The 23823-nt window shown below is 37.2% G+C and overlaps 1 pseudogene; it reads right to left on the bottom strand.

The window, feature by feature from the left end:
* Nucleotides 1–2658: 2658 nt before the first annotated feature.
* LOC149188257 (pentatricopeptide repeat-containing protein At2g03880, mitochondrial pseudogene) lies at nt 2659–3030 on the bottom strand (annotated as a pseudogene).
* Between the last annotated feature and the right edge of the window lie 20793 nt (nt 3031–23823).

Below are 23823 nucleotides of genomic sequence, written 5' to 3'. Positions count from 1 at the left end.
CCAAGTAAACGACGTGTTCCTTCTACACTCCTTCAACATCACCTCCTTATCAAGTATAAAGGCTTCAAGCACACGAAAGGGTGTTTGTTTTTCCAAGCATTAACTTTCAAATTGGCATAATCAATTGGAGACAATACATCCATTATCCATTACCATGGTCTATCTAGGAAGACCCATATAATTATCCAAAACTTGGCAATACTAAGTATTTGTACCACCAATCTTATCATTACTCATACCATTCAACCAACTCAAAAAAACATTTATCTTCATAATGTCTAAACTATATAGAAATATGCTTAATTATCTAAATTATCATATTATTACATTATCCATACACCCTATTCCATTACTTATTCAATACTTATTCAAGAACGAATTAAAAAATTTCTTTTATCTTTAAAGAAGATATCATTATCATTCATTTCGGCGTTTCCTTTCCCCGCTTTGGGATATATTAGTTATTAGTTAACTACTTACATGTTGGGTAAGAGCTAGGAAGGAAGATTGGTGAAACCGAGGTAGGTCAATGTGACAATGGATTAAAATCCAGAATCAATGGTGAAACCGAAAAACAAGGGATTAAAATCCAGAATCAATGGTGAAACCGAAAAACAAGGCATGATATCTGTCACTAGCGATTACATGTGTTTGGTGAACCATCTTTTGTATCCAGCGCCAGCGAGATAATTATAATTTCTCTCAACTACATTAAATTTGGTGATGTGCAGGCGGGCCCTGTATGTTGACGCGAGTTTCACTTACTCCAACCTCCCAAGCAGGTAGATGACTGTAAACGTGAAGCACGCGCTTTCGATAATGTGCCTCACTCTTGATTTAACTTACGTGTGGACTTGTAAAGCAAGTCAGGTCAGCGGTCTTCATTTCATATAGTCTTCGTTACGTGTGGAATATATCGTCGAACGTCAAGTATACGCAATACAAATTAAAAATCTGTCTTTATTTTTATTTTTATTTAAATATATAAATTTGATTTAAATATTTAAATATATTTAATTTTAATTATAAATCTAAATAAAGTGTAATCCAATTATCAGGTCAGCAGTCTTCATTTCATATAGTCTTCATTACGTGTGGAATATATCGTCGAACGTCAAGTATACGCAAAACAAATTAAAAATCTTTCTTTATTTTTTTATATATTTATTTCAACATATAAATTTGATTTAATTATTTAAATATATTTAATTTTAATTATAAATCTAAATAAAATGTAATCCAATTATTACAGTTAAATATAAGTCAGGTCAGCACTCGTCATTACATATAGTCTTCGTTACGTGTGGAATATATCGTCGAACGTCAAGTATACGCAATACAAATTAAAAATCTTTCTTATTTTTTATGTATATTTATTTCAATATACAATTTGATTTAATTATTTAAATATATTTAATTTTAATTATAAAACTAAATAAAATTTAATCTAATTATTACGATTAAATACAAGTCAGGTCAGCGGTCTTCATTTCATATAGTCTTCATTACGTGTCAAATATATCGTAGAATGTCAAGTAGACGCAAAACAAATTAAAAATTTATTTTATTTTTTTTTTATATATTTATTTCAATATATATAAAAAAACCTCTTGTGTTAGGGTTTTTTTATAGTAGATTTTGAAAATCCTCAAAGTAGACAATGTGTTTTAGATTCGTGCCCTTGGTTTTGGGAAAAATCAGGCCTATTCATGAAGTCATAGAACCCATCATTTGATCCCTCTACAATGGTCATAACCTCAACACCAGTTGGGGTGAGATTGCCAAGCCTACCCTTGCATCTCTGGAATCTCTCATCGCTAAAAGCCATTGGAAATGCAATTGGAAAATTTTACTGAAGGTGCCCAGAAATAGAGGAATATGCAAGAACCACCTATGCACGCATCTGTGTGGAAATGGACTTCAGCGTCGGATACCCAGCTAAATAAACCTAACAAGTAAAGACTATGTGTCGATGCCATGCCCCATCATGCATATGGTTCGTTGCTCGTTGTCACTTATACCTATATGTCATAGAATTCTTTTATTGTATATATGTATAGATGTCATAGAATACTTTTATTGTATATATGCTTAGTTATTAACTACCAAACATGTCTCTATGTATAGACCATATGTAAAATTTCAAGAAAGACATTGCATAGCATGTACAATATTATTTCCACTTTTATGATAATACTTGTCAACATTTTATATGATTCAAATTTTGTTTTCTCATCATTGTATATAATGACTTGGTAATGTTTTTACTTTTAAATATATCACTTAAAGACGTTTCTGGTATGGCTTCATCAACCAAAATGCTCAATTACGCCTCTGTTTTTAGATAATAATATATTATTAATTTTCTGAAACAGATAATGCTAAAACTCTTGTAGTTCTGGTTTGTTTCAGCCCATTAATATCCTTGCCCTTCTTTGCTCATTTGAAAAAAATTAGGAGCCAAACTGAGGCTTTCTAGCTTCACTAGATTTCTATGCACGCTCATGCATGCTATACTTGCTATTAGTGTCACCAATAATTCCCACATGAACATGATCCACCCTTTAAATGATGGAAATGGTTAACATCCCTTAAAATAAGTTCTCTCTCAAAAATCTTGAAGATGAATTTAGTGGCATTGTGGCAGTCACCATAGACTCAAGGTTTTTCATGATCCTGATAGGCGTAGCACTGAGCAGGGCTTGCATTTATAAGGCCATAATCTATGGCTGGCTTTTCACTATGACTATGCAGCATGTCTTCCTTTGCCTCTTCCTCCACATCATCTAATACAAAATTTGTGTTCGGGACATACCCTCCTTCCTCCATCTGCTTAGCCAAGCTGTTCAACACTGCATATATTTTCTCAGATTGAGGGTGTGACTTGTCTCCCACAATGAATGCATGCACTTTGTTTTTTACCTCAACCAGGTTGCAACCTGGCATCTTTTTAATGCCTCGGTCTTTCATCAGTGTCCTCACCTTTGAAACATTATCCCACCTGCCATCTGCAACATAAATATTTGACATGGGTACATAATATCCATATTTTCCAGGCTGCAGTTCAAATCTCGATTCAAGTCTTCTTGATCTTGCAGTTTCTACCTAATGCACTCTTCCCCTACTTCCACAAAGATTATTGCTTTTTAGGCTTGTCCAGCTGGGTATTCATCCTAAGCATTTGTTTTCTTGTTGGTTTTAGTTCTTTTTCATAATTGTGCTTCCAATCTCTTCAAAATGTCTCCATTCTCCCAGCTCAATAATAACATATGAGAGGATGTCCAAACCCCCTAACTCTAACAGCCATGGGCAAGACAGGGGACTGATATGCAGTATCACTATCAAAATCATCAATGATTTTGAAAGGGTCAATGCAATCATGAATGATATCCTCAGGGAAGTGATCAGAGAGCTAAGGGGACCCAACTATAAGATCATATCCCTTACCACAAACTCCCAGCCACAGGATAGATAGCCACTAAATAGGCTATTAATTCCCATCCCTCGAGAGACCATTTTACCATAATCCCAACAAAGAAGGTCTCCCACAAAGGCACAGAATTATATACCTGCACACACTATGCAAAATAATAAAATGCATCCAATAGAATATACACGCATGGATTAACATAAATTCATGGCAACTAAATGCCCATGACTAGATTTAAACATAATCTCTCTCTCACACACACATATTTCCATATCCATAAACAACATTCAATTGCAAATTCATAAACAGAGAGACAGAACACTTGTCTTTAACGAAAAATAATCCAACAAACTGGCTGTATACAAGAAATTTTGAACCCAATTATATGCATCTCGGCTAGATGCCACCCCTAGGCCATACTATGAAAACACCAAGGTGAGGGAACCAAGCTATGGGCTTCTCTTTCACTCATCCCAGAGAAATTGCTCTCATGGCTTAGTTAATCTACTCACTCCAAAGCACTGCAGGCATCTCGTTAACCATTAAGCAGCCATGGCACTCTCTTCACTGTCTTACACAAGGAAGATCTTCCTTTTCTTTGCTCAACTATCGCTTCGGGATATTCTTCCCTTCCAGTGATTTTCAACATGGGGGGGAAATACAATATACTAAATGCCTTATAAGAATAACCTAGAAGAATATTACTTGGCTATCAAGCACCAATGAGCAGCAATAACCAAAGGGTGAAGGCTTCATGACTTACCTGACAACCATTTCTCATCTAAGGTCTACAAAATCCCCTTTACAAAGTTAAGTTGGACAATTTCCAAATTGGTTGATTGGTTATCCAAGGAAAACACAACATGAGAAATGTTTAATGTCAGCACGAGAGAAAATAACATAATGAACTACAATGAGAGAGTTGAGGTTATGACAGTTGAGTCTTGACTTTGCTTCTGATGGTTGAATGAAGTACTATTGCGCTTCCCTATGATGACTATACTCAACCCATGGTCCAATAACTACATAAGCAAACTTCCCCACCAACCTATGCATGCATTCAACGATTGGCTTTAGAAGACAAGGAGGCAGTTGGGTTCATTTTAAAACATATGATGGAAAAAAGACGAGTTCATAGGCTTAAACTTGGAAATAGTAGGATACTTTCCCATAGAGCCCCTTCTCTCTTCCCCTCTAGTAGAATCATATCCCCTCTTGTGCTCTCCTTGCCATATTGGATCATAATATATTATATTTCAACATCAATATTGACATAACTTGAGTTCACCATGGCAAGCCTACCACACAATTTGTAGATATATATTTACATCATCTACATACTTAGCCAATCATTAATCAAGCCTTGCCCTTGAGCTCCACATTAGGAATCCATACAAACATATCACATCATTTGTACACGGGATCATTTATTGAAGTTTTTATGGCTTGACTCCCATCACTATAACCACATACAAATTATATATAATCTGATCAAATACATTCCAGTAGTCAAAACCATGGTATTATGAGGTTCAATAACAAAAGATACCTTATTCTACTGCAAAAATCGGTCTCCTGACATATATGTTGAAAGAAAGATCTGTCAATAGTTGATAGACACGAAAGAAAAAATTGTCAATAGATCATAGACAGCTGTAGCATGACATTAAGGGGTGACTCCAATTTGAGATGGGAAGGAACTTATGCCACTTATTGTCTCAAAGTTTTGGAACAACAAATAGAAAAACAAAAAGGCACATGCCTTCTTTATGTATTCATGAAATTGAACCAGCTTGCACAACTTGCTGCAATTATGTTGGTTGTAAGAGACAAGATGGTAAAGCAATTACTTTCAAAGCTGACAGAAACAGTCATAATTTGGTTAGCAAAAAAATCTTTGGGAAAGTTAGGACTGTGGTAAATTATCTTGGGTATAAGCCGAAATCTAAATTTTGGATATCACTTCACTAATAACCCCTGTTATCAGTACATTGGCTGCAAGAGGAATGAATATTGATTCTATCCATTTTGTGGTTGCTTACATGTTAACCATACCAAGAAACCATGTATGTTCTGATGGAGGAAGGACGCCAGCAAATCTGCTTAGAAGTTTTTGTTATTAAGGATGATAAGGGAAACATAAATAAAACTTTTAGGTGGGTAGAAAAGATAATGAAACAGGCAAGTTAGGGTTTAAACTTTCAATAGGCATGGATCCTTGGAATCTGGATACAGATACAATAGAGATTTGAATATTTTGTGACAGCAATCCAATCAATGTACCAAACTGCCAATGTACCACTACCAGAAACTCGTGGAAATTTGGAAATGCCTTGACAAATTCTTGGAAACCCCCAACTGACCATGAGGGGCAAAAAACTTAATCCATGGAAGGGGGAGGGAGGGCAGTCGCATTTGTAGGTGGTTCCATTTCCAAAACTAGTACATGTTTTTTCATTTCATGCAGTTTAGATACAAAGCAATGGTAATGATACCATTGCAAGAAATCAGTAGAGTTGATCCTTCAAAATAGCCTTTGCATTTTCAATGACTACAACTTGTTTGGTTTCAACAAATTCAATGTGCAACAGACTAAAAAGGTAGCATTTCCAACATCAACAATATCCACAACCACAAAAGCATATCTTGCATCATGTTCAGAATATGTAGCAGCTGCAATCACAGATTCATCTTCTCCCATATATTCTCTTTGTTACAAAATAAAGTGAGAAAAAATATCTTTTCATTGGGTTGTTGTAGTTTCTTACATTATGAAAAACTGCATTTTACTGTAAATGCTGCTATGCTTTAGTGTCATGTGGAGGCCATAAACTGAACCTCTTTTATGTTTAATGGTTTCCTTAAATAATTATATGCAAGTACCGTGACTTTGAGTTTTTATATTTATTAGAAAGCCGCTGACTAGAATGTGTAGCAGCTGCAATCACAGATTCATCTTCTCCCATATATTCTCTTTGTTACAAAAGAAAGTGAGAAAAAATATCTTTTCATTTAATTGTTGTAGTTTCTTACATTATGGAAAATTGCATTTTACTGTAAATGCTGCTATGCTTTAGTGTCATGTGGAGGCCATAAACTGAACCTCTTTTATGTTTAATGGTTTCCTTAAATAATTATATGCAAGTACTGTGACTTTGAGTTTTTATATTTATTAGAAAGTTGTTGACTTTATCTAGAAGCAGATCGTGTATGAATTTTTAATCTCTTACTATACATTGTCTTTTTAAAACTGAAGAGATTTTTGAATTAAAAGTGTTGGCTTCATGGTAAGTTCCTAATAGTATCCTTCCTCCCTCCTTCCTCACCCTAAAACCAACATTGCTGATTATTTGGTGTTATGCCTTGTGACCTTCATTCAACATTGAAGTGAAGCCAAATTTTTCGACCCTTCATCTTCCACTCTTATAACTGTGCCTTGATAGATGTGCACTAACCACTTGTACTTTTTAATCTTCTACAGAAATTCAACAATTCCAGCTTCATAATTCTATCGGCCTCCCTTTGTACCTTTTGGGACAATTGCTAGTAAATAAATATGTTGATTTTATATAACTAGCATAGTGTGGTTGATATATTTCCATAAGTGGCATATACAAAAATATTACAATGTCTTTACGCACAATGATGATGAGAGTCACCTAATCAAATCTATTTCATTGTAAATGATGAGAGCCACTTAATCAAAGCTATTTCATTGTAATCTAGCTAATGTAACACCTCAGGTTACTTTAGTTTTAATTTCCGTCTTTTACAAACATTTTAATTGTTAAGCAAATACATCTCATTGAAGTTAACAGGTTATTTTGTTAGTTAAGAATCTAAGGAATTAGAAATTACTTTTAATTCTTATTTAAAAGAAATGATTAATAATTTACGAGAATATGTGCTATTTGAGGAAAAGAAAGTTGAGGGGGACCACAAGAGTGCCTAATCCCCAATAAACAATTGGAGGAAACACTTACCCTATACTCCAAGGGACTTTCTTTAAAGAAAGGATCCAAGGAAGAGGAGGGGGTTGATGTTTTTCTTTTGTAGAAAGTTAAGAATGGAAAATTAGGTTGAGGCTGTGTGCTGCCCAAGAGCTCAATTCCTGATCTGGTAAAGACCAGTGGAAAAGCTCATCCTCTATAAGATTATTCAGGCTGAGTCCAGGAAGACTCTGAGTGCCTAGATTAAGATTGAAAGGAAGCTCTTGATTTTTTTGGGAGTAAGGAGAGCTCGGGGGGAGAACGGTGAGCAGATCATTCTTGTTGGCAAGGAGGTGTGGTCGTAGCCTAGGAGCTTTCTTCAGTAAAATGCAGATAAGTACTCTGAGCACATATTACAATTTTTTTAATCGATAATTTTTAGAATAATGAAATCAGAGAAAAGGAAAAATTGCTACAGTAGAAAGCATTGAAATAGAGTTCCGAAGAGTTAAGAGATTAAGTAGTTTTTAGATTTACCAGTTTATGGTATAGGGAGATAACTGTGTGGGAACAAAGTATGAGAACTCCTCATAATAAAATAGAACCTATGTTTCTATTACTTGTACAGTGTTGATTATTTTTTGTGTAGATCAATGATTATGCAATAACATTTCTCTGTTGTGATAATTTATTGATTATATGATAAGATTGAATTTATTTCCTTAAAGTCGTGACCAGTGCTAGAGACAAGTGAACTAAACCCTAACAGTTCTTTTTAGTAAACATTGTAATTCTGAAATTCTTTAAACAAGACTAATGGGTTTTAGGAAACACAATCTTTGTACCAATGAATAAAGAGTTAATGGTACCAACATAGATATTATACAACAGTATATTATGAATGTAATAATGATTTCTTACAAAAGGAAATATAACAGAACTTTAGTAACAGTAAAATGCTAAGAAAAAGTGATAAACAGTAGGCATTGGCTACTTAGGGTAGCGATATTGTGTTAGAAAACATGAGAATGCATCCTCAATGGAACGATTCAAATAAAACAAACATAGCAAACCTTAAGAGAGGAATCTTAATATTAACGCTGTCATACATTGAATAATCAGTCTATAAAATGGAAACAAGATCGCCATAGGGTCGTTTCGCAGAATTATGGATGTGCTGCTTCACTATTAAAAATACAGAAACAAGGAAATTACATTGAAACAAATTGTTCCATATCTCATGAGGAAAATAAAGCAAATGCCTATGAATTTAAAAAGAAGTGTAGACAGAATGCAATCCCTAATTAATAGGAATCCATAGTACAGAGCTACATTTTAAATTACTACCCAATTTGGGAAAACTATAAATTCGATGATTAAATCATCTAAATCCATCTTCGGCAAGACATTAAGGGTTGAGCAGCATAAACATAGTAATTGGTAAACAAGACCATCATTATCAAACCTTGGAGTGTAAACAACCGTCACCCTTTTATATATACATAGATACATAAATTAATTTAACAACGGTCTCTAAGTGACCAGAACGAGAAGCGATAGATAGAGTAATTAAACAATACAATGTTGAGACACATATATATCTAGCATCAACCCTGAGGGTCATCAAGACCATAAATCAAGTAGAAAACAATAATTTATGCAACGGCCCTGTCTAGGGAAAAATATCCTAATGTGTTGGAAATAATACTGAGAGGGGGGGTGAATCAGTATTATCAGATCAATCAAACTTTTTCAATGCTCAGAAACATATACGCTACTTTAGTTAGGTGAACCAGCGTGTACACGCTACTATGACTAAATAAAACAGCGTATAAGAAGAAAACTCATAATTTTGTTAGCTTATTCTTCAGTTAAGTTCATCGGGACATTATTCACCACATTAATAGTAAACAGGTGCAGTATAACAGAACAGATCAAAAGCCACACACATGAACACCAAGATGTAAGGTGGAAACCCAATGTGGGTGAAAACCACCTGCTGCAAGTTGTCTCTATCTTTCTTTAATATGAAACTTCAGTTTACAATCTTTTGTACTGGTGCAGCCTTATACCAGTACGCAGGCTACAACCTGCAGAAGGCTACAACCTTCTCTCGTTCTCCAAACTTCCTTGGAAGGGAGCTCCAACCCCCTTTGCTCTTGTACTAGCCAAGATACTAGTACGTAGGTGCTGACCTACAATCTTCTTTCCTTCAGGTACCACCTTTCATACATTTTCAGACTGGATATTACTGAAGCACAACATTACAATCTGTGGACCCCAATTCATTCTATTTTCACAACAGATCATTGAAGCATAAAACAACCAAACTTTGAATCACTGAACCACTGAACCCTGTCAATCACCAGTTACCAGAACACAGAGCAGACTACAGAACTCTGCAATAACAGTCAGACCCCACTGTAAACCCAAAATCAAGCTTCAAAAGATATACGCTACTTCAATGAGCAAAACCCGCGTATACACGCGCTTTTACCGAAGCCAACCTGCGTACATATCTAAAAATAAACTTTCTCAATTTGCAGCTGTACCAGACATCAGTTAGACTCAGAACATAACATTGCGACAATATGCAGATCTAGAAATACGCATAATCAACCATATCATGATAGTGCATTTCAAACCATTAGATCCCGATCTATCCTTAGATCTAGTCTTCCATCAACCGATGTGATCTCTCCTTGGCTTAGATCAAGCAACCCAGAAACTGCATATCAGATCTCTTTCTCTCTTAGATATTCAAGCCTTGTCGAAAGATGATTTTGCCTAATGATCTTCTTCTCCTTATATAGCCTTAGGCCTTGCTCAATACCAAGAGCCAAAACCATAGTAACACAATACCATCAACTTCAAAACTAGGGATCGACACGCCCGTCGAGACACAATGGTCCGAAATCATAGGCACAACTTCCAAGGACTAACCACCATGGACCAAAGGTACTTTTCCACATACACGCGCTTTTTCTGAATCCAACTAGCGTGTACACGCGACTTGGGCTTAACGAACCTGCGTATATGAACTTCCTTGGCATGCTGTACTAAGATCTGTCTTCTGATTAAGTTGCCATCACCTGTACCAACCTCTGAGCACCTGTACCAACCTCTGAGTGAGTTGCCATCAAGGACAACACTTGAATCATAATGCCAACAATCTCCCCCTTTGGACTTGATGGCAACCACCACACCAAGTCACTCTCCCCCTTTGACATCAAGGGAAAAGGGCTGTGCTCCCCCTGAGGACATGCTGATACCTCTGCTTGGCTGTGCTGACTCATGCTCCCCCTGACAGTAGGCCAGATCTGCAAAAGATGTTCTTCAACAAGAACCAAGACTTATACACCATAAGGGACTTTCCTATCACCAAAAGACTCAATACTTACATCCATACTCCCTACCAAGAGGGGACATATCAGAAACAACCAATTACATTACAGCAGTCATCCCAGGCATAGTGGGGAAACCAACATAGGCCGTTACATGACCTTGACTTCATAAAAGAGATATCACAAGAGAGATATATGACATAGAGACAACAGATCTAGACCAAGACTTATGAAAATCATCAGCAGCATATTATAAACATCTTTTTAGATCAGCAACCAGGATTTCTTTCTGAGCTCCTTTTCTTGAAATCAACAACCAAAACATCTGAATGCCAACAATGCTTTATGAGACTTTTAAGCTGCTCCCCCTAAACCTGTGCCTGCTGCACCTCCTGAAACCGTGCCTGAAGAATTCTGACATACCCACTGCTGTTCAGAACTCCAGAGTTTTCCCTTGCTGTTCAGAACTTCATATACGCGATTTCTCCTGCAAGAAAAGGCGTATGGACGCGGATATAATCTCTGCAACATGCGTACACCATACACGCGACTTTCTCAGCATAAATCCGCGTGTATACGCGTATATACCTTTCGTAACTTGCGTATACCAACTTTTCTGTAGAACAGACAAGCTTCAACAGCAGGATGAAGCATCAACTACTCCCAGCTTTTGTCTAAGATATTCAAAAGTTTCCCTGGGCAGTGGCTTTGTGAGAATATCAGCAACTTGTTCCTTAGAAGGAACATACTCCAACTTGACCTTCTGCTCAAGCACTTGTTCCCGAAGAAAATGGTACTTGATTGGTATGTGCTTGGTCTTTGAGTGCATGACTGGATTCTTTGAAATGTTGATTGCACTTGTATTATCACATAAGATAGAGACGGGTGGAGTGCAAGTGATTTGAAAGTCCTGCAAGGTCTGCATCATCCAAAGAAGTTGTGTGCAACAAGACGTTGCAGCCACATATTCTGCTTCAGCTGTAGATAAGGCAATCGAACTCTGTTTTTTGCTGAACCAAGATACTAATCTGGAACCCATGAAGAAAGCACCACCACTTGTGCTTTTCCTATCATCCACACTTCCAGCCCAATCTGCATCTGTGTAAGCATGAAGAGTGAGATCTGTATTTCTAGGATACCATAAGCCATAGTTTTGGGTCCCTTGAAGATATTTGAAGATTCTTTTGACTGCCTGAAGATGAGTTTCCTTTGGGTTGGCTTGAAATCTTCCAACCATTCCTACTGCATGTGTAATATCTGGTCGAGTCCCTGTCAAATAAAGCAAACTCCCAATCATGGATCTATAAGTGGGTTGGTGAACTGCTGCTGATTCATCATTAGCACTGAGGCTGCATCCTGTAACCATGGGTGTACAAACTGGCTTTGACTCTTCCATGCCATACTTCTTCAAGATCTGCTTGAGGTATTTGGTTTGAGACAAGAAGATACCTCCTTCATTTTGTTGGATTTGCAATCCAAGAAAATATGTCAATTCTCCAAGAAGTGACATTTCGAATTCTTTCTGCATAACCAAGGCAAAGTTTTGACTCATAGTCTCTTCATTGCTGCCAAAAGTAATATCATCTACATAAACAACAAGAATTAGCAATTTGTTATTTTCAACTTTTATATAGAGATTGCTATCTGCTGATCCTTTTGAAAAGCCTTGTTGGTGAAGATATTTGTCCAACCGATAGTACCAAGCCCTTGGAGCTTGTTTGAGTCCATAGAGTGCCTTTTTCAATCTGCATACAAGGTTTGGATCATTCCCAAGAATGAAGCCATCTGGCTGCTCAATATATACTTCTTCTTCTAAGTCTCCATTTAGGAAGGCTGATTTCACGTCCATTTGAAATACCTTGAAGTGTTGAAAGCTTGAGAGAGCAAGGAACATTCGGATGGCCTCTAGTCTTGCCACAGGAGCAAAGGTCTCTTCAAAATCTATTCCTTCTTGCTGTGCATACCCTTTACAAACAAGTCTGGCCTTGTTTCTAATTACTTCTCCATTTTCATTTAATTTATTCTTGAAGACCCATTTTGTTCCTATTACATTCTTATCTTTTGGTCTAGGAACTAATTCCCAAGTGTTGTTCTTTTCGATTTGCTCAAGTTCTTCATCCATTGCTTTGACCCAACATTCATCTTTGCATGCCTCTTTCACATTTTGTGGTTCAGTGGAGGAGAGTAGTGCCAAGTAGCTTGAAGCTTCAGCAAGTGTCCTTCTTGTTTGTACTCCTGCTTCTTTCTGCCCCACAATCTGAGTTTCTGGATGATTCTTTTGGACATATCTAGATGGAGTCTTCTCTTCTATTCTTGTCTACTCCTCTGGTTCTTCTTGAGATTCTTCTTCTTCTTGAGGTTCTTCTTCTTCATCATTTCGCCTTTGAGAGTAACCTTCATCTTCTTCAATGTCTTCATGATGAACTTGCCTAGGAATATATCCCTTCTCATCAACCACTATATCAATACTGTCAACAATTCTGCCAAGTCTTTTATTGTAGCACTTGTATGCTTTGCTATGTGGAGAATAACCAAGAAGAATGCCCTCATCTGCTCTAGGTTCAAGTTTGCCAAGTTGCTCATCAGTATTCTTAATATAACATTTGCTCCCAAAGATTTTGAAATGCTTCACGGAAGGAGTTTTACCACTCCAAAGCTCATGAGGTGTTTGAGTGCTGTTTACTCGGACATTTGTTTTGTTAAGAATAATAACAGCAGCATGTGCAGCTTCACCCCAGAAGGTTGCAGGAGTACCTGATTCATCGAGCATAGCACGAGCCATTTGTTGGATAGTTCTGTTCATTCTTTCCACAACCCCATTTTGCTGAGGAGTTCTAGCTGTAGAGAATTCTCTTCTTATCCCATGTTCATCGCAGAAATCGAAAAATTCATTTGATGTGAACTCCCCACCTCTGTCAGATCTGAGGCACTTAATTTTGTGTCCTGATTCATTTTCAGCCAATGCTTTGAAGGATTTGAATTTTTCGAATGCTTCATCTTTGTGCTTCATAAGCCCTAACCAAACAAACCTTGAGAAATCATCAATGAATAATATCAGATATTCTTCTCCTCGAGGTGTCCTTTTCCTAAATGGACCACATACATCTGTATGGACTAGGTCAAGAGGCAAGCTAGCTGATCCTTCCTTCTCTGGAAAGTTAGTTCTGGTTTGCTTTCAAAACTGACAAGATTTACATATGGTGTTGTCTGGAATTTTGATATCTGGAAGATCGCGAACTGCCTGATATTTGCATGCTTTCCTTATTTGTGAGAAGCTTAGATGTCCCAACCTTTGATGCCATAACCAGTGCTCTTCATCCTTGCTAAGATAGCATTGTTGTTGTCCTTCTTCAAATATGTACAGATTATTTGGAGTTCTTTTGCCTTTGAGAACTGTTTTACCTGTATCAAGATCACGAACAAGACATCCATTCGATCTGAAAATAACCTCGGTTTTTTGATCACACATCTGGCTGACACTTAGTAGATTATGCTTCAATCCATCAACATACAAAAAATTTCCAGCCTTGACCTTTTCTTTCAAAGGAGCAATACCTTTTCCTTTTATAGTTGCAGGAGTATCATTTCCAAAAGAAACTTTCTTTCCCTTTTCTAAAGTAGAATAAGATTCAAGTTTTTCTTTATCACCTGTCATATGTTTCGAACATCCACTGTCAATGTACCATAGATTTTCCTGTCCTTCTGCATAAAAAGCTATTCCACATCTTTCTGTCTGAGGTTCCTTTATTCTCCATTTTTTGGTGCTCGTGGCTTGTTCCTTTTTCTCCTGAAACCTGCTCCTGCATTCAGAGTCTTTATGACCAAAATTATTGCAAATAGAACATTCAACTTCATTTTCAAGAACCGAAAAGTTGTTATAGGTCCTCTTTGTAATCCCTGTCATACTTCTTTGTTTTTGAGCTTCCCTAGTCATGATTGTTTTATATGCAACACACTGAGCTGCTTTGTGACCAAAGTTATGGCAAGAAAAGCATTGTCCATTGAAGAAGCTTCTGCGGTTATTGAATCTACCAGCCAACTGATTGTAATTTCTATTTTCATCTATTCTTGAGCCAAACTGAGAGGATTTTACCTGTGGTTGGTTGTAGCTTTTGTTCACCCTTAAGAAGGATTGTCCCTGATAGTTTCTGTTTGTAATTCGTCCCTGCTTTACCTGATTATCTTCATTGTTCTTCTGCTCATTTCTTCTTGCTGCATCAAGATAACTTTTTGAGGTGGATGCTTGAGAGGTTTCTCCATTATAGCCCAAACCTGTCTTGTTTAGAGGAGACCGCTGCACATTGATAATCTCATCCAAAGTTTCAGATCCTTTGACAAACTTAAGATTAATAGCTTTTGTTTTCTCAATTTCTTTTCTGAGACCAACAATTTCACCTTCTAGTTTTTCAAGATGTTTTTCCTTTTCATCAATTTGAAATTGCAAAGTATCAATGATCACACTCTTTTCTTCTATGCATCTCTTGAGTCTAGTAATTTCATTATAGAGATTATCCACATCTACAGCATCCTCATAATCATCATCTTCAAATGCCATTAACAGCTTATATTTATTACCTTGTTCATCTTCATCACTGTTTGATAAGCCATCACTATCTTCATGGGTGTAGTAGCTTTTCTTATTTGCACTTTGTTTCTTGTTCCATCTAGCAGGTTCTTTTCCTTTATCCTTATAAGGACATTTTGCAGCATAATGACCTACTCTTCCACAAGCAAAGCATTTGAAAGGTAGCTTACCTCTGAACCTTCCAGAACCCCTTTGAAGATTTCTGACAAAATTTGATTCTTCTTCCTCTTCTTCTGGAACATGGCTTGCTTCATAGTAATCTTCTTTTCCTGATGCCTTAAAAGCAGCTTCCCTTCTGTCAGATGGACCTCCCTTTCTCATTTCATAAGCAGTTAGAATTCCATGTAGCTGAGACATAGTGAGAACACGGAGATTTTCTTTTTCTTCTATTGCAGATACTTTAGATTCAAACTTGGGGGATAATGATCTTAGAATCTTTTGAACTACTATAGTCTCTTTTATTTCTTCACCCAAATTTTTCATGCAATTAACAATCTCATCTACCCGAAGAAAATAATTAGCCACACTTTCATCATTATACATCTTGAGAGTCTCATATTGAATCCTGAGAGTTTGAAGTTTATCTTGCTTTACCTGTTCATCTCCTTCATAGCTAGTGATCATTTTGTCCCATATCTCTTTTGCTGATTTGAAGTGCATGACCTTCATGAATTTTGTTTGGGATATACTTCCTAATAGAGTACTGACTGCTTTTGCATTTGTTTCATACTGCTTTTTCTCAGCTGGATCTGTAGGAGTAGCTGAAGGAAAAGCATAGCCTGTTTCTACAATGTTCCAAACTTCTGTACCAAGAGATTGAAGATATGCAGTAACTCTTACCTTCCAATAATTGAAATTTGTCCCATCAAAAATCGGTGGCCTGATTGATGCTTCTTTCTCGTAGTTGCTCATGATGAATGATCTACCTTCAAGCGATCAAGCTTCTCTGAAGGACCTACTCTGATACCAATTGTTGGAAATAATACTGAGAGGGGGGGTGAATCAGTATTATCAGATCAATCAAACTTTTTCAATGCTCAGAAACATATACGCTACTTCAGTTAGGTGAACCAGCGTGTACACGCTACTATGACTAAATAAAACAGCGTATAAGAAGAAAACTCATAATTTAGTTAGCTTATTCTTCAGTTAAGTTCATCAGGACATTATTCACCACATTAATAGTAAACAGGTGCAGTATAACAGAACAGATCAAAAGCCACACACATGAACACCAAGATGTAAGGTGGAAACCCAATGTGGGTGAAAACCACCTGCTGCAAGTTGTCTCTATCTTTCTTTAATATGAAACTTCAGTTTACAATCTTTTGTACTGGTGCAGCCTTATACCAGTACGCAGGCTACAACCTGCAGAAGGCTACAACCTTCTCTCGTTCTCCAAACTTCCTTGGAAGGGAGCTCCAACCCCCTTTGCTCTTGTACTAGCCAAGATACTAGTACGTAGGTGCTGACCTACAATCTTCTTTCCTTCAGGTACCACCTTTCATACATTTTCAGACTGGATATTCCTGAAGCACAACATTACAATCTGTGGACCCCAATTCATTCAATTTTCACAACAGATCATTGAAGCATAAAACAACCAAACTTTGAATCACTGAACCACTGAACCCTGTCAAACACCAGTTACCAGAACACAGAGCAGACTACAGAACTCTGCAATAACAGTCAGACCCCCACTGTAAACCCAAAATCAAGCTTCAAAAGATATACGCTACTTCAATGAGCAAAACCCGCGTATACACACGCTTTTACCGAAGCCAACCTGCGTACAGATCTAAAAATAAACTTTCTCAATTTGCAGTTATACCAGACATCAGTTAGACTCAGAACATAACATTGCGACAATATGCAGATCTAGAAATACGCATAATCAACCATATCATGATAGTGCATTTCAAACCATTAGATCCCGATCTATCCTTAGATCTAGTCTTCCATCAACCGATGTGATCTCTCCTTGGCTTAGATCAAGCAACCCAGAACCTGCATATCAGATCTCTTTCTCTCTTAGATATTCAAGCCTTGTCGAAAGATGATTTTTCCTAATGATCTTCTTCTCCTTATATAGCCTTAGGCCTTGCTCAATACCAAGAGCCAAAACCATAGTAACACAATACCATCAACTTCAAAACTAGGGATCGACACGCCCGTCGAGACACAATGGTCCGAAATCATAGGCACAACTTCCAAGGACTAACCACCATGGACCAAAGGTACTTTTCCACATACACGCGCTTTTTCTGAATCCAACTAGCATGTACACGCGACTTGGGCTTAACGAACCTGCGTATATGAACTTCCTTGGCATGTTGTACTAAGATCTGTCTTCTGATTAAGTTGCCATCACCTGTACCAACCTCTGAGCACCTGTACCAACCTCTGAGTGAGTTGCCATCAAGGACAACACTTGAATCATAATGCCAACATAATGGATAGGAGTAAACCCTTAAGGGTTTTTAGACAGAAAACTTATCAAACTTCCTAGAAATAAAAAGAGGTTCGGCCAACCTGTGTAGTGGGGCAGAGGTGAAGGGTGATACCTTGAAGGTTGTCCTCCAGAGAGCTGCATGGGAACCCGACTCCTCCCCTACATCAAAACCATTTACTCTTAGTCATGTTCATATATATTTATAACAGACAAAATATATATTAGCCAAGCTAAAAATACATTAGGAAGAACTTACCTGGGCCAACTACCTACGATGGAGGGTCCTTTCGTTGGGTAGAACTTCTCCAAGGGAAGAACCTACAACAGGAGAAATGCCCGAACCTAGAGAACCATCCAAATGGCGGAAGAGGTCACTGGTTGACGATGTGAGTTGCCTTTGAGCAGAATAAAGAGAGGAAGTGGCGGTCATCATCATCTGCAGTAGCAAAACTAGGCTATCAAGGAGGAATGAAGCCATGCTACAAAGAGAATACCCTTCACCTATGAACCGGTGTAATCTATGATAGATGAAATACTCCATTTTACCTAAGCATGGTCATAATAATGGTCTAGTAAGAATTGCAATGGAGGGATGAGCAGAGCTAGCCTCTCTGCAGAAGCAATGGAACAAATGACAATAAAACTCGAATACTTGGTGGGTAGGTACACTTATCCAGAGAAAAAAAATCCAAGTCGTTGAGAGTTTCTTTCCCAAATCGATGGTGGCAGGAATTCCATGCGGACTGTTGAGATCGTGGACAGTTGGAGGTTGGTATCTCGGGATCGAGAACCATCCAAAACCAGAGCGAGGGTTAGAGTCGCGAGTTAATAAAACTTTAACCAGTGCATTTATGAACCAAACCACCAAGTGGTAACCAAATTCCAGAAAGATCTATGTATAAAGATCATTAACGCTAAGTGAGACGAGAAGGTAAGGTCAGGTACTCATGTACCTTTAATAAATGATGACACATTAATTGAATAAATGATATTACATAATAAATAAATAAAAATTATTGTGTTAAGCGAGGGTTGATGTGTTACAAGTGGTATCAGAGCTCAAGTTTCAACTCTATGGCCTTAAGGAAAATACCATTAACAAAACATTTTTATTTCATAGAGGTGAGCAGAGCATGCACAGAGGAGTGTCATCTACACCATCATGAAGAGTGGCCACTAGGACAGAATTTACATCACATATGGGAACTAATCCTGAGGTATGGGTGCAGTTAGGAGAAGGAACCCACAATAATACAGATGCAACGCTACTAGAAACTGTGAAACAACTACGAGATGAAATGGAAAATCTGAGGGAAGATAATGAAATATTAAGACTCGAACAAGAAAGAATATTGAAGATCCTTTCTGACAAACAAAACCAAAGGAATCCAACTCCTAGTCGGGAGGACGAGAATAAAAACGAAGAACACCAACAACGAGCAAAATATTTCGAGTTAGAGAATAAAGAAGGGTAAAAAAATGTATTAGGTGGTAAAGGTAATAAGACATAGAAGACCGAATTACTGGGAGAATTTAAAAAGATCAAACCCTTGATGTATGACGGAGAAAAAGAAGAAATTGTTGAAGCCTGGCTAATTAACATGAACAAGTACTTTCAGATCTATGAATACGAAGATAATTTAAAATCTAGACTTGCTATTTTCCAGCTGCAAGGAAAAGCTACCTTGTGGTGGGAGGAAGTTAAAATGGTATGGGGGGTGGATGAACAAGAAGTTACATGGGAGCAGTTTCAAAAGTATTTTAAGGAAAAATATCTAACTGAACGATTTTATGACGAGAAATCCAAATAATTCCATGATCTTAGATTAGGGCAGCAAACTATGGATGTGTTTGTGACCAAATTTACATCGTTATTAAGATACGTACCTTATATACGTGAGGAAAAATCTAAAGTGCAGTGATTTGTTAGCAGTTTACGAGCTTTTATGAAGGAGAGAATAGAGTTTGATGGTCCAAAAACCATGGACGAAGCTATACTAAAGGCTAAAATCTGCTATCAACAAATGAAACAGAAAGGAGAAGGTAACAAAGTCTGGATGGAAAAAAAAGGACAAAAGAATGCATACAATCCTAAAAATGCAAAACTTGGAAATCCCATAAATATGTTTAGAAAACCTCAAAATGGAATGTTGAGGAAAAATCAGGTGAAACCAAGACAGCCTGTTGAGATTCAAGCTACAAAAGCCTCCAGCAAACCTGAGGGCAGCCGATAGCAGAGGCTGTCACTACAATGCTAGGGTTGTGGGGGACCCCATTATTACAAAAATTGCCCTCGCCATACTAGAGCGGGACAAGTGGAAAACGTTCAGGAAGCTTCTACAGTTGGAGATTTTCCCTGAAGCATCCCTCGAATAAATGTAGCCTTGGAGGATAACCAGGCCGAGTATCAGCCTTCTATGGTGGAGTTTGAAGGTAAAATTGCTAATCATCCTGTATCCATTCTAATTGACCCAGGAGAAAGTTTGAGCTATGTTAGTCCTAAGATAGTTGAATTATTTCACTTAAAATCTGCCAAGTTTAAAACCCCTTGGTTGATCCAGCTAGCCACTGGGGTCAAGTGTAGGGTTTCTTCTAAGGTAGAAAAATATCTGTTAGAAATAGTTGGGCAACCAGTAATGATAAATTTAAATATGTTACCCTTAGGGTCCTATGATGTACTGATAGGAATGGATTGGTTAGAAAAACATTGGTTAGTTGTTAACTGTAAGGATAAGTCGATAAACTACCTCTCAGAGGGAGGGGTTAGACAAGAAATTCATGGAATTCAAAAAACTGTTAAATTACGTCCTATTACTGCCCACCAGTTAAGTAAATGTATTCGAAAAGGTTGTCAAGTGTATGTTGTACAAGTTGGTTACACCAATTCCAAAGACAAAACAACCACCTTCAGAGATATACCTGTTATTCAGGAATTTGCAGACATTTTTCCTGAGGAGATACCAGGATTACCACCAAAAAGAGATATCGACTTTACCATAGAATTGATACCAGGAACTACTCTAGTATCGAAAGATCCTTATCAAATGAGCATACCTGAGTTAACTGAACTCAAGATGCAATTGCAGGAACTGTTGGATAAAGGGTACATTCGCCCAAGTGTGTCACCCTGGGGGGCGCCTGTGTTATTTGTAAGAAAAAAGGACAACACCCTACGACTGTGTATTGATTATAGACAACTTAATAAGTTGACTATAAAAAATAACTACCTGCTTCCAAGAATAGATTATTTGTTTGACCAAGTGAAGGGAGCCACTATCTTCTCCAAAATAGACCTACAGTCAGGTTATCATCAGATGAGAGTAAAAGAAGAAGATGTTTGCAAGACAACGTTTAGAACGTGTTATGGGCATTACAAATTCATTGTATTGCCTTTCAGACTCACCAATGCACTAGAAACTTTTATGAGTCTGATGAATGGCATTTTTCATCCTTATTTGGATAAATTTGTTCTAATATTCATTGATGATATACTGATTTACTCTAAAAACTTGAAAGAACACCAAGAACACCTCTGAATAGTACTTCAAGTCCTAAGGGAAAATCAATTGTACGATAAATACAGTAAATGCGATTTTTATAAAAATCAAATTCAGTATTTAGGCCACATTATATCCTCAGAGGGTATAGCAGTAAATCCGGAGAAGATCAGAACCATCATGAATTGGACAGTTCCCAAAAATGTAACCAATATCAGATCTTTCATGGGCTTGGACAGTTATTACCGATGATTTATAAAAGGGTTTTCAAAAATTTCATACCCTATCACTTCTCTACAGAAAAAGGGAAAAGCCTTTCGTTGGACAGAGGAATGTCAGTGCAGCTTTGAATTGCTGAGACAATTATTAACCACGGCCCCTGTTTTAGGAATAGCGGACCCAAAGAAGTAATTCACAGTATGTACAGATGATTGTCAAGAAGGGGTTGGAGGTGTGTTGATTCAGGAAGGGAGAGTGATAGCTTATGAATCTCGAAAACTTAAATATCACGAGCAAAGATATTCGGTTTACGACCTAGAATTAACAGTTGTGGTCTAGGCCTTGAAAATGTGGCGGCACTACCTATTGGGGAAGAAATTCCTTCTAATTAGAGATCACAGTAGTTTTACCTATTTCTTCAAACAACCAAACTTAAATCCTCGGCAGACAAGATGGATAGCCTTCCTAAGTGAATTTGATTTTGATATTAAGCATTTGAAGGGGAAGGAGAACCATGTGGCGGGTGCTTTAAGTTGGAAGGTGCATCACATCTATGAGATATCATTCAGTAAGGTGGAAAGTAAGCTTTTAAGTCAAATTAAAGAAGCAACGATGAAGGATCCTAATTATGATTTTCTTTGGCAGCAAGCTAAGAAAACAATAAATTGGGGTAAGCAAAGTGACTATGGTATAAACTGTGATCAAATGTTGACTTCTAGAGGGAGAATCTTTGTGCCAAATCAAAAAGCTATAAAACAATACATGCTGGACGAATTTCACAGAAGCTTGTATATGGCACATCCAGGCTATCAAAAATTGTTTTCAACAATCAAAAAGAATTATTTTTGGCGTGGGATGCGAAAAGATATTGTAGACTATCTGGATAAATGTTTAGAGTGTCAGCAGGTTAAAGCAAAATGCCAACACCCGGCTGGTCTACTGCACCCACTCCCTATTCCTAAATGGAAATGGGACACAATTACATTGGATTTCATAATTGGACTGCCTAGAACTAGAAGACAAAACAATTCCATTATGGTGGTAGTGGAAAAATTAAGAAAAACAACCCATTTTATTCTTGTTAAGTCTACTTATAAAACTGTGGAAATTGTTGATATATTTATGAAGGAAAATCTTAAATTACATGGGTTACCCAAAGTAGTAATATCTAATAGAGATGTTAAGTTCACCTCTGATTTCTGGAAAGCTTTATTTACAGGTTTGGGAACTCAGATTCAGTTCAACACTGTTTATCACCCGCAAACGGATGGGTAGACTAAACGAGTGAACCAAGTGTTAGAAGACATTCTTTGAATGTACGCAATGCAGTAACGTGATAAATGGGAGGAATACCTCCACTTAGTAGAATTTTCCTATAATAACAACTACCATGAATCCCTCAAAATGATTCCCTTCGAAGTATTGTATGGGAACAAGTAACAAACTCGAGTAATCCCGAAGATAAATTAATTTTAGGACCTGATATGCTGACAGAAATGGAACAGACAATAAAGAAGGTGCGCTAGAATTTAAAAGTTGCCTAGGATAGGCAGAAAGCGTACGCTGATAAAAAAAGAACCTATAGGAAGTTTGGGGTGGGGGATCATGTATACATAAGAATAAAGCCTAGAAAAATCTCTTTAAAATGGGGGGGATGTACGAAGTTAGCTCCCCGTTACTGTGGACCTTTTCAAATTTTGGAAAGAGTTGGGCCTATAGCTTATCAGCTCGCTTTTGCTAGGTCACCTACGAATTCATAATGTGTTCCATGTGTCATTACTTAAAAGATATATATATGACCCCAAGCATGTCATTAATTGGAAAGACATACAGGTAAAGGAAGAAATGATAGTATTTATTCTTCATTTTCCTCTCTTTTGTCTTATTGTTATTTTTTTATTTTTGTTTTCTACTTCTCCAATCATTGCAGTTAAATGATTGATTTAGAAAAAATTTGTATGATGAATGCGGGTAGAACCGGACGGAGAAATCCTGGTCGAACCCCTGCGTATTCTAGAATGGAGAGAAATAATGCTTGAAAGTGAGCTATCATCCAAGTTAAATTGAAATGGAAGCACTTTGGCCCAGATGAAGCTACTTGGGAAGATGAAGGCTTTATGCGACAAGCTTATCCGGCTTTGCTTCAGTACTGGGAGAACATCGAGGACGGTGTTGCACATAAGGGGGGGAGTTGTAACACCCCCAGTTACTTTAGGTTTAATTTCTGTCTTTTACAAACATTTTAATTGTTAAGAAAATACCTCTTATGGAGGTTAACAGGTTATTTTGTAAGTTAAGAACCTAAGGAGTTAGAAATTACTTTTAATTCTTATTTAAAAGAAATGATTAAGAATTTACCAGAATATG

Source organism: Pinus tabuliformis, chromosome 3_1, assembly GCF_031772625.1.
Source record: "Pinus tabuliformis cultivar Carrire ecotype Pingquan chromosome 3_1, CPIR1, whole genome shotgun sequence".
Lineage (NCBI taxonomy): Eukaryota > Viridiplantae > Streptophyta > Pinopsida > Pinales > Pinaceae > Pinus > Pinus tabuliformis.
This window is presented reverse-complemented; position numbering and strand designations above follow the sequence as displayed.